Genomic DNA, 10,675 nt, shown 5'->3' with positions numbered 1-10,675 from the left:
ATAGAATTGCCAAAGATCAGTATTACATTTTGTCCCTCTTTCCTGTATTTTTTTTTAGTGGAGAGTTTTGAAACACAGTAGCAATAGCAATTTGCGATGATGCAAAGCTACCGTTTGAAACAGCGTTAGATTTTTGTAAAAATTTACTAAGCATACAGAAAAAAACTGATTGAAGCAGCAATTTGTAAGTGTTATCGCAGTTAATAACACTTTCCGTCAAGGAGGGTAACGCTGAGGGAATGCTGTCGATCTCAAAATCTGAAAGGGTTCCCTCATTCACATATGGAGTGAGGTAGGTTCCAAATAGGTTACGACACTGTTGTACTATGAGGCAGTGATCTGACCACGTCAACTCAAAACCTTGGCCTATCAAGAAGCAGTCTGCAACGCATTTTGAAGCAGACTTTGCATCCTAATTCTTAAATGGTACAATCGACCTAACAGTCGGAGCTCTAGGACCATCCCAACCGTCGTTTTTTCGTTGCTTATAGGTTGCACTTCTCTAATGAAGGTCATCTTCAACTAAATGTCTTTAGCAATAATAGAACTTAAAGTAAATGTCGAATATTAGCCTCGCTCTCAGTGAATCACTACCTGCTGCGGCTTACGGAACGAAAGGTCATTGCATCCTCTTTCCTAAACATAACGATATGGAACGGCCGGTAGCAACAGTCAGTGGCGAGTGCTATCGTGAGGTTATGCACAGTTTTTTGTGAGTCGAAATAAAGAATTGAAATATAAGCCTATCAAAAGGCTTCAAAGGTTACTATCTCTAATGCGTAGCGATGACATATAGTAAGCGCTTCGGCCCTGTAGTCACCTTTCTCCGAGTCTTTTCTATGGGCCTAAATCATTGACAGTGTCTACTAAATAGCGCAAAGGATAATACACGACTTGAAATACCGCATTTGGGAACATCGACTAATGAAATCGGAGCGGAGCTATCGTTCAGAACCTTGAAAGGTAGTTGTCATTGGTTTCCTTAAGTGTTAAACTAAGCTGAAAATAGAAACACGTACAAACATTTGCTGTTATTTTCTATTTCGGGGCATTGGAAAACTATATAGATTTTTGAATCATCCTATCGATACGGTACATACATGCGTGTACCCCTCACTCGTGAAACACGTTCAGCCATGGGTAGCTTGCCGGGTTGGTTGATCACATGCAGAAGTCAATAGTTATTTTACGTAACGTTAAAATCATTTTTACATGATTATAATTGTGTGAAAAGTCATTATCGTATATTATATATTTTTATCATCGATATTGCAACTTTCGTTTTACTTTCGAAACAACAGGGACGCTTCCGATAATAAGAGGGAGTCCGTTTTTGCTTTACAAACTTGTACGTTTTTCAGCAAACGTATTGAATAAACTAACGACCAATTAACGACAACGCCATAATCGCTAGTGGTGCCTTAGACAAATCCTCGGAAAGTTCACAGAGAACTCCACCCGGACATCTGTCCTATTCTCGATGAATCCAAGCTGTGAACTCAAATCGAAACATTGAATCTGAATTTACAGGCCAAATAAATGAACCCGAAGAAAAGCCAACAACTGCTTAACGAGCGTTGCAACAGTTCTATTCATTATTGCAGCTCGCCAGCTAAGACACCGTTCTTCACAACGTCAAGATCGGATCCTGCTACCAGATACATTTGAATTCCTAACGTTTTTCTAACTAATCCAATATTTTGCGTCTAGATTGATAAAGATTCATTATCACCACACGCTTAAATAAATTTCTTTGTTTCAAAGAATTACACCAACCCGTTAGCCGGTCCATAGGCAGGAACTGCGTTGTTTTCGTCCTAGCCATATATATACATATATATATAGAGGGTTCATATTTTGTTACTGTTGATAACGAAAATTCATTTGATTCCTTTTGATGAGTGCGCCCATGCCATGAGCGTTAATAGCCGCGGGAACAACTCAGTGAGGTGATGACCTTGACATCGTCGTCGCCGTTATCTGTTTCGGCCTGTATGTCGCACTGGCTTATACTGAGACCAAGTGAGCTCCCTCTGAACAATATTCCTGTCAGATGGTGCGGTGCTAGAACTATCGCACTTTGTCTCTACGCACAGAGTGGCTCAAAGCTCGCCGCCATCAACCCTATTCCTAAACATCGCGGCCCAGACATTATGGTCAAGAAGCCCAGCGTCTTGCCTACATTAGCATCATCAGCACTAATCCCTTCGCAACAGCCCCAAGCGTACTGCTATGACCAACCGCTTACCGGCTACTCCGAGCTTTGCCTAATCGCGAGAAAAGGTAAGCCAAGCTGTAGCACCGGAGGTCAAAGAGAAGCGCTCTAGCTATAGTGGACACAGCCTTAGGTTCGGCTCAGCTTTGCCTGAAGCGGTCAGCCGGCCCGTCGGAAGGCTTGTCGACTAAGGACATTCAGACACATTCACGCGCTTACGCGCACACACACACACACACGTATAGACAGTGCTATAGACGATGTACCTGTTTGTTGTTGGTATAGCCGAGTAAAATAGGTACTTTTTACACAAGACAGACCCAGTCGAGTCAATACGACAAAAGCAACCAAGGGTTGCTTGCCATCACGTCCTCGTAGGTTTTAACGCTCCGATAGGCAATGCAACAGCTATTGGTAGCGCTGAGCGACGGAAGGCCGTTGAGCGAGCCGTCTACGATGCCGATGCTGATGGTAACAGGGACCACGGTGGCCGGGGCCGCCGCCGCTACTGCAACAAACGGGCTAGCTTTTGATTGGGGCTGGTCGGGCGCGTGTCCTACGACGAGAGGTGAGGCGCGTATGCAGAGAACCTCCTCGCCACGGATGCGCTCTCTCCTGCCTCTTAAAGGTGGTCGCGCACCCTGACCAGACGTCGTCGCTGAATCTCAGCCCACAGACCAGTATAGCAGCAGGCAGCATCGGCCACTTCAGTCCAACTCCACCGGTAAGCATGCGGCCGTCTAAGTAAAATCAAATCATGAGAGATGATGATCAAATGCAACAATAATCAAGTTGAAGGAGTTCAGCAGGTGCCCTAAAAAAGTGTTACATCGCACAGAAAGGAATACCCTGAGTTCGTTGAGGATCGAACAACTGTAGAACACGCATGTAATCGCTACACATTTAGCTACTAGCAGTTATCTGTGTACAAGTACAATTATTTACAACTCCAAGGACTACCCCCTAGCAGTTTGAGAGGGGAGTGAGTGCCAGGATATGGGCCAATTATTATGTCGTTGTTTCTGTTTTGTGACGTTGTTGTTGTTGTTGTTGTTCTAGTTACGTTACATGTGAGTTGTTCAGCTGTGCAATTTAAGTTGCGAGATTCTGGAAGTGCAACTTGTCCAGTTTGGTGCTACCCTTGTGCTTTGTTTAGCCCTTAATAAGTTTGATTCTCCAGTCTCGAGCGGTCCTTCTGGTGGAAAACGACTGACGTTTCGACATAATAATAGGAGTTGAATGTGCTCGTGAATGAGCCTAGCTAACGTTGTGACGGCCTTTGTGAGGATTACCTGTACCTATTGCAGCCTGTCTGATGTCCATTTCAGACGAGTATATGATAGAGTACTGACAAGGGAGTGTTGCCTTGGTCAAATCTTTCATCTATACATTGGTTATTGATTTTATTTCAATTTCACTGGCATTAAAAGCGTTTTCTAGTTGCAGAACGAGAGAGTGAAATTGATCAGCCTATACTAATCCTTTGCCATTGGAATAAGCAAGGCGATCCAATTAAATGTGAAAAAGGCTTCAGATCATTTTCTTCTATTAACTAGAGTGTGGATTAGCTGTTAGACGATGATTGCAGTAGCGTAGCAAGATTTTTCGCGCCATGTCCTTAGCAGGACATCGGTTGACGTCAGTGGACAATAAAAGCGCAGATGAGGCCGTACGTTCAACCGCAATGACAGGCTGCACTTTTTGTTTACCTCTATTTAAAAGGGGAAGATATAGCGAGATTTGCTTTGAAACAGAACTATATATATGGTAATTGATGGCTATTGGTAAAACTGTGTGCTTGAAGGTGGCTGTTTTCGTTGCTTAACTTTAGCGTATTATGTTTTTAGATAGTAGATAGGCGTTTACGAAACCTTCGTGTATAAAAGCTCTACTCATAACATGCTTAAAATTGTAACATCGATGGATCATAGTCGATGAGAAAGGTATAGGTAAAAATAGGAACATTCAATTAAATTATACCACTAAATGACTTCGTAGTAATCCTAGCAACACTTCAGAGACGATATCCAAATGATGTCACGATTAGTTAAGTTAGCTTTTTGCGACCTCGGCGCAGTAATTATTTTTGTGCGACATGTCTCGCGTATATCATCGAGTGCGTATTGTTGCTGCTTTTACGTATCTATCTGAATATGGTCGAATTAACTTTAGAGAATGGCAACAGTATGTGTCCGATACAAAAAAAAAAACGCTTAGAAATAATAGCTCCTACCACAGCGGAGGACCGCTGCAAAGGCAGGAAGCTGTGTATTCGGCAGGCTTATTTGCTACTGACGCTACAGCTATCTCAAATATCCTGCCGCGTTGTCCTGCCAATGGTGGCTTCATGCGTGTAGTCTGTACGCGGATAGCGGCTGCTATGGCTGTTTGCCTATATCGACAAGTCATTTTACGCCACGTGCTTAACGCGTTCGCCAGTGTTTTGTGTGTGTGCGTGCATAATTGTTAGTTTGGGCTTCGGCAGCTCCGTGCGTCACGGCAACTTGCTGCAGGTGTCTTTACTCGAGTCAGCTAGTTTGGAAAATAGGTTTTGTAGCAAAAGCAGCGACAGGACGAGTACATAACAGCTACCGCTGTTTACGCTATTAGTGGTTAAACGAAAAGGGTCGATTCCTTTCGAAGAGAGCTGAGCTAAACCGTCGCTCTTAAACCAATAAAAGAAATATGCGTAGAACCCGATGGAATCGCCATTGCCGCTCATGCGTGCGGTGTCATTGGAAAGCCATTCGGAAAGCCGTTCATTGCGAAGTGGCACTACCGTGACAAGAGGCGACGCCCCCGGTGCCTCGTCAGTTCAAGTAGTTCTTGAAAGAGATACGAGGGGAAACACTTAACGAGGGGGGGGGGGGGGGTAGCTATCAGCTAAAAAGAATCCCGGCAGAACAATGGACATGCTGAGCATCGTAAATTTGTTGGTGCCGTCGACGTAAGAGTGCCAGTTGCGGGCTCGCGTACTGACTCTTACGTTGAATTGATTATGGTTAATTGTAGACTAAGATTAGAGAAAACGATTTTGTATTGTAGTGTTTTTTGATGCTCGTCTACTTGTCCTTCCTGGCTCCCGTTTACCTTCATCTATTGTGTCTGGCTGGAGGAACACGTTTCGTCCTATTAGGATTATTTTGGGCAGCAGCGAACGCGTTAAAAATAAGTTAGCGCCAAAAGTGATCTTACGCCGCCGGTTCCATTTTGTGCAGCTGTACGCCAAACGAAAACTACGGCGTTATCAGGTTTCGACGTTACTAGTTACATTGACTATAAAATAGAACCGTAAGTTTGATATTTGCGTGCGCGTGTTTCCAAGACACGCGCCTGCACTTATAGGTGAAAAGGATAGCACCTTTTGGCCAAACAATATGCCGATGTGATCGTGTCTACCGGACAGCACTATTACTTATTGCCTAGATTGGATTTGTCCTTAACGGCTGAAAGTGGTAAGTAACTAGCTAAACATCATTTGTCAACACAACAAATGGCTGTTATTCGGATGTGTATTACGTTGGCAATACTGTCGGCACAAATAATATCTATTTTGAAGGGTACAGCCCTACCATCATCGAACTCTGTTCAATGTTTTTCAATGTGCGCCACGTTTTCCGTTCGCCCATGAGACTCTACGATCTACAATAGGCATTAAGTGATGATGATGATCACAAAAATAATGACAATATATAGTAAGAACGCTGATATGGTTACAGTGGTGGTGACAATGGCCACCACGATTAGACCACGGATTCTTCATTGCGGTTCTCAGTCTGCGCCTGTGCAAACATCGAAATGTGCCGCCGGAGATGGCATCACTTCAGCTTCGATAAAGGTCTACTTTATTATAGAAGCCCACTACGTTTATTAACTCGAAGCATTTGCTCGGGTCGACCATTTGTGGCGGCCGGTTACAAACAAAAACAGAAGAACTCGTATACGCTATAGTAAAAGAACAATAAGTGAGTGACCGAGATCAGAAAGCGTTGCCGAGAAACCAAATAGCAACATAGGTGATGCTCGATTAGACCTGAGCAACCAGGGCAAAAAACAGTCGACGTTCTGGCAGACACCACCTGACAAAGTCAGATATCTATCTAGAAGCTAGGCTTTCATCAGACAGAAAAAAACGAAGGGTAAGCAACTGACTGATATAAGCAAACGGGTTTCATGCGGCCTAATTTTTTAGCCAGGGTCCGATTTGAAGTATAGCTCAGACTACACATTCAATGTGGCGCAGGTGTTTGACAGGAGAAGGGCGCGTTCTACAATATTCTAATCGTAGCCACACAGACGGCAGCTTGCTTTCAGAAGACTGCCATGCGACGATGGCGACGACGACAGTTTTTTCCTTTTGTAGAGGTCATCGAGTAAAAGGCCAACAGAGAGCGAACCGGGATACAGCTTGAGCTGGCCGGCTGGCTGGTTAGCCCATGCACGTATAGTCTACCGGGTACTGATAATGGTGCGGTGCGTCAATCGTCTGTATATATATGTATTAATCGTAGTTAGACTATGCATAAACTGCGTAACCCGAGCATTATAGCCTGGGTTTGTTAATGGCCGACTCATTGCTTAGCCGCCGTCATCGATCGCATGCTAGAAACAAAAACATGAGCTCGGATAGATGCTGGTGGTATACGACGTGTAGGTGTACACAATAGGCTCTCGGCGGTGCCAGCTGTAAGTCCTTCAGAAGCCAACGATCACCTTCTAACGGTAACATCAGAGCAAAGCATTATACCGTGCACTTTTTGCATACTATGCAGGCTCGAAACCCAATTTATTCGTGCGAGAAGATCGTGCATCTCTAGACCGCCCGTTCGGGTTTGAGTATCTACAGGACGCCAATAAAAGGTCTGTTTCTGTTCTTGTTTAGAAACCGCTTGGGGCCGACCCACATATACAATCACGGTGACTCTGATTGCGGCAGTGGTGGCAGCAACATTGGCCTCTACGACAGCAGCGGTCGTGGCCACTCTTGCTGTGGTTACTCGCCGCAGTGGTCCGCTGGGTTATACTAGTCGCTGCTGTTCGTCGGTGCACTGCTCGAACTTTAACGCTCAACTAAGCTAGAGGCTTAGCTTGCCGTCTTTTGGTGACCGGTCGACCGATCGCCCAATAAACGACGAGGAGGACGATGATGATGATCTATCTTTGAAGGTCGAGACGAAAGAGAACTTAGGGCTTATAGAGCCGCGTGAACAGACCCCAAACGGGCAACCGCTTGAAAGCGACTTTAATTTGCATTGCTTAAGTTTTCTAGGAGAGGATCAAGACGCTTTTTCTTAAAGGTTATTCTCAGTTCGGCGGCTGGTTGATGCTTCTAATGCATGCATCTCGTATTCGCTTAGCCTAAGTTCAGAGGCAGCCGCGCGCCTTGCCGTTCTTCTATCGGTGACAGTCTCCTCTGCTTGGCCTTAATGTCAAGTGAGACAACATCAATCCGCAGCTGTAGCAGCAGGACCAGACAAAGGCACAGACAGCAGCGAAATGAGCAACGTTGTTTCCTTAGCGTATCGTTGTGTTGGTTAGCAATTAGAGCACGAAGTAGTTCGTCCGCATGACCGTCTTAGATAGGTTCGATGTAGAGACCTAACCCTATCGCGTCTCCGTGGCTCTCTGCGGCCAATAGTTCATTGCACGCTCGTTATGCCTTTGTTGCTGGCTGAACATGACAAGGGAAGTTGCCCTTGAGACAACATATTTATCCATGCCGTAACTTAGTTAACTACGTATATATATATATATATATATGCTGTGGGCATTTTGAGCTAGATGTATATATACATATGCATTCTTCTGAACATAGATGCGCTTACGAGCGAAGGTCCGTGAAGGTACAGCTCGAGCTGTTTGCCTTATTTTTTAAGTGAACGCTACGTATCCGTGAGCTCGATAGTAACCAGTTCTTCTATTATTTTAACTAGTTATTTTAGGTTATGCTTCGTTTAAACAGGTCTTAATTTTTGACGTTTGCATCTATTAGCATCGTACCAAATTTGCCTAGGAGGTATATATAAAACCTACATAGACTGAAGCAGCGAGAAACGAAATAGAACGTGATCCGATATAGGTAACCATTTTTCCTGCTTGAATAACCTATTGAACTATGCGTATTCTGCATTGTCTGTCCATTTCCCCCATGGTTCTTAGTTGTGCTGTACTTTCTTTACACAAACAAATATACATACATACATACATAAATGTTATGAACGATACCGTTTGTCGAGTTGTGCCAAGTCACTTACCGCTTTAAAAGCTTCTTCAGACTTCACCATTTCCCAGATCCTCTGCTAGTTCGGCTACTACGCAAATATTAACTACTTGTAAACAGTTTGCCTTGTCGCTCGGTTATCGGCCTCGTTTAGTATACCTTGGTCTGAGTAGAAGCCCCGCTCGTTCGAAGTATACACGACTAAATTTTGCTATTGTTTTTTTGCAAGCCGTCACCATACAATGTAGCGTCCTCGTTGTCTTCGCTAGCGCGTGCTCCTCCTTTCGACAGACAAACTCTACGTGCGTTTATCCCGACATAGCCAACGGGTGGTCAACGATGTCCTCAGCGCGGGTTTGGTTGCAGTTGCTACCGCCGCCGCTGCCCGCTGTCGGTCCGAGGTTGCGATTGGTTAGAACGAAGTCTTCGAAGATAGTGGAACTTTGCCCAGCACAACCTCACCAAGAGCTAGATCTGGCCTCGAGTTTTCGGTACATAGGAAATGCTTAGGAAAGTAAGCTCACTTCTGAGATCCCCATAAGCGAACTCTTGAACGGTTCAATTTGTAGTGTGCTAGGGTACGATATTCCGCCAGGAAACGACCACTAAGAGACAGCTGCAATCATGAGAAGACACTGCCGTACCCATATCTAGCTTTAGAAAGGTCAGTAACACTTCGAAAAGCGCCCCACTATCTAAACTAATAGCGACAAACCGTCGCTTGTCTATGCTACGAGTTGCCGAAAAGACAAGCAAAGGTAAAAGCCGATTGATAAGGGAGCAATTGATGTCCTTCTAGTATTATAATCATTTAATATCAGAGGCCGGATTGGTACGTCAGCATCCGTCTGAAGATTTAAACTAGCTCATATGTTATATGTATCTTAATTCATCCCTTAACTATTCGTACGGAAGCTAGTTTATACAGGTTCATTAGGGCAAACTGTCTGTCTATCTTATACTAGAAGTTGCTTTAGATTTTTTCACAATACATTTTATCATATATGATTTTACATATGATTCACACAAGCTTTTTTCTCTTCATGTAAGTAGAATCATCTGCTGGGAAATCTCTGAGAGGAAAACTTGTTTTCTTCAGCGCATCGACCTGGTCGTACTCCGAAATAGGCAGATCAGGTCAAGAGAGGGTTCATTTTTAAGCAGTGCAATTATGAGTAGTGTGCTAAAAATCTTTGTCATAGCACGTACTTGAGAAGCCCTTGATTTCAGTGTTCCAGTGCGTGGTCACAATCAATAGCTATAACTAAATATTTAATAGCAATACTTGTACAATTGAATTAAAGTCCAGACTGGTTCAATAGAAGGCTAGATATGCGAAGTCGCTGCGGACGCAAGCAGGTACCTAGAGGCTGAGGACAGAAACCTAGTGGTGATCCTTTTGTCCTTCCACCAACTGGGCCTTAGTTTGCTCGCGCTCTACTGTCGTACTGTACGTACATTCTGTGTTGTAACACCTTAGAGAACTCAAGGCATTTAGTAATAATCTAGCGAGCTCTCTGGTTGTCATTGGAGAGCTGCCGACGGTATTGCTGCCCGCGTCAATCACGCTGGAATGACAGTGGGCACCGGACTGCAAAGTATAGGAAAAGGGTAGCCTTTACATTTAATGCTAGTAGGTAGCACGCGCACATTTCCGACACAAGTCCACCGATCGGTCCGTTTTGCCGACGGCCCGGCTTGTGTCAGTGATGGCGTCCACAGGCGAAAATGCCAGATTCGACATCATCGAGCACGGTTAGCATTATAATACGAAATGCCAACGGTTGGTATATCAGCTTTTGTACGTTCAAGAGTCAACAGAGTCAGTTCAGGACAAGTTGGGTCGAGTCAATCGCGCTAACATTTACGCTAGAAAATTGACTTACGGTAAAAGCTTGTAGCTAGATGTGGGTAATCGCTAATGAAAACCAATAGAAACGTCCATGAAACAGTAAACTGTTCTCTGAGTTCGCTTTTTTTTATGGTGTCGTTTGTGATGTATTTTCGCTGCCTGTTTGAATGCTTAAACCATTGTCTCCTGAATGGACTGGGTTAATAATAATTCCTCCATAATATATCTCTATATTTCGAACACTACGTCTGGTGTCGCCGTTGGGCATTCCATCTGAAGCATTTGGGTTTGAACCCAGACGTTATATGACGATTTATAGGTTTTGAGGTACGCTGAGACCCAAATGACAAAGCAAAACCAAGATACAACACCAACAGCTATGGGGTAC

At 44.2% G+C, this 10,675-nt stretch overlaps 2 protein-coding genes across 3 annotated transcripts in view; one reads left to right on the top strand and one right to left on the bottom strand.

The window, feature by feature from the left end:
- The window catches only part of LOC111263724 (uncharacterized), a 30,737-nt gene that overhangs the window by 17,842 nt on the left and 2,220 nt on the right, over positions 1 to 10,675 (bottom strand). The window lies entirely within an intron of this gene.
- The window catches only part of SERCA (ATPase sarcoplasmic/endoplasmic reticulum Ca2+ transporting SERCA), a 33,322-nt gene continuing 25,499 nt past the window's right edge, over positions 2,853 to 10,675 (top strand). For both annotated transcript variants that reach the window (XM_022839065.1, XM_022839064.1), the window contains exon 1: positions 2,853 to 2,939. The gene's annotated coding sequence lies outside the window, so the exon portion shown is untranslated. The remainder of the gene's footprint in view (positions 2,940 to 10,675) is intronic.

This window comes from Varroa jacobsoni, unplaced genomic scaffold (assembly GCF_002532875.2).
Source record: "Varroa jacobsoni isolate VJ856 unplaced genomic scaffold, vjacob_1.0 scaffold_787, whole genome shotgun sequence".
NCBI classification, from domain to species: Eukaryota; Metazoa; Arthropoda; class Arachnida; order Mesostigmata; family Varroidae; genus Varroa; species Varroa jacobsoni.
The sequence above is the reverse complement of the archived record's forward strand: the minus strand, read 5'-3'. Positions and strand labels throughout refer to the sequence as shown.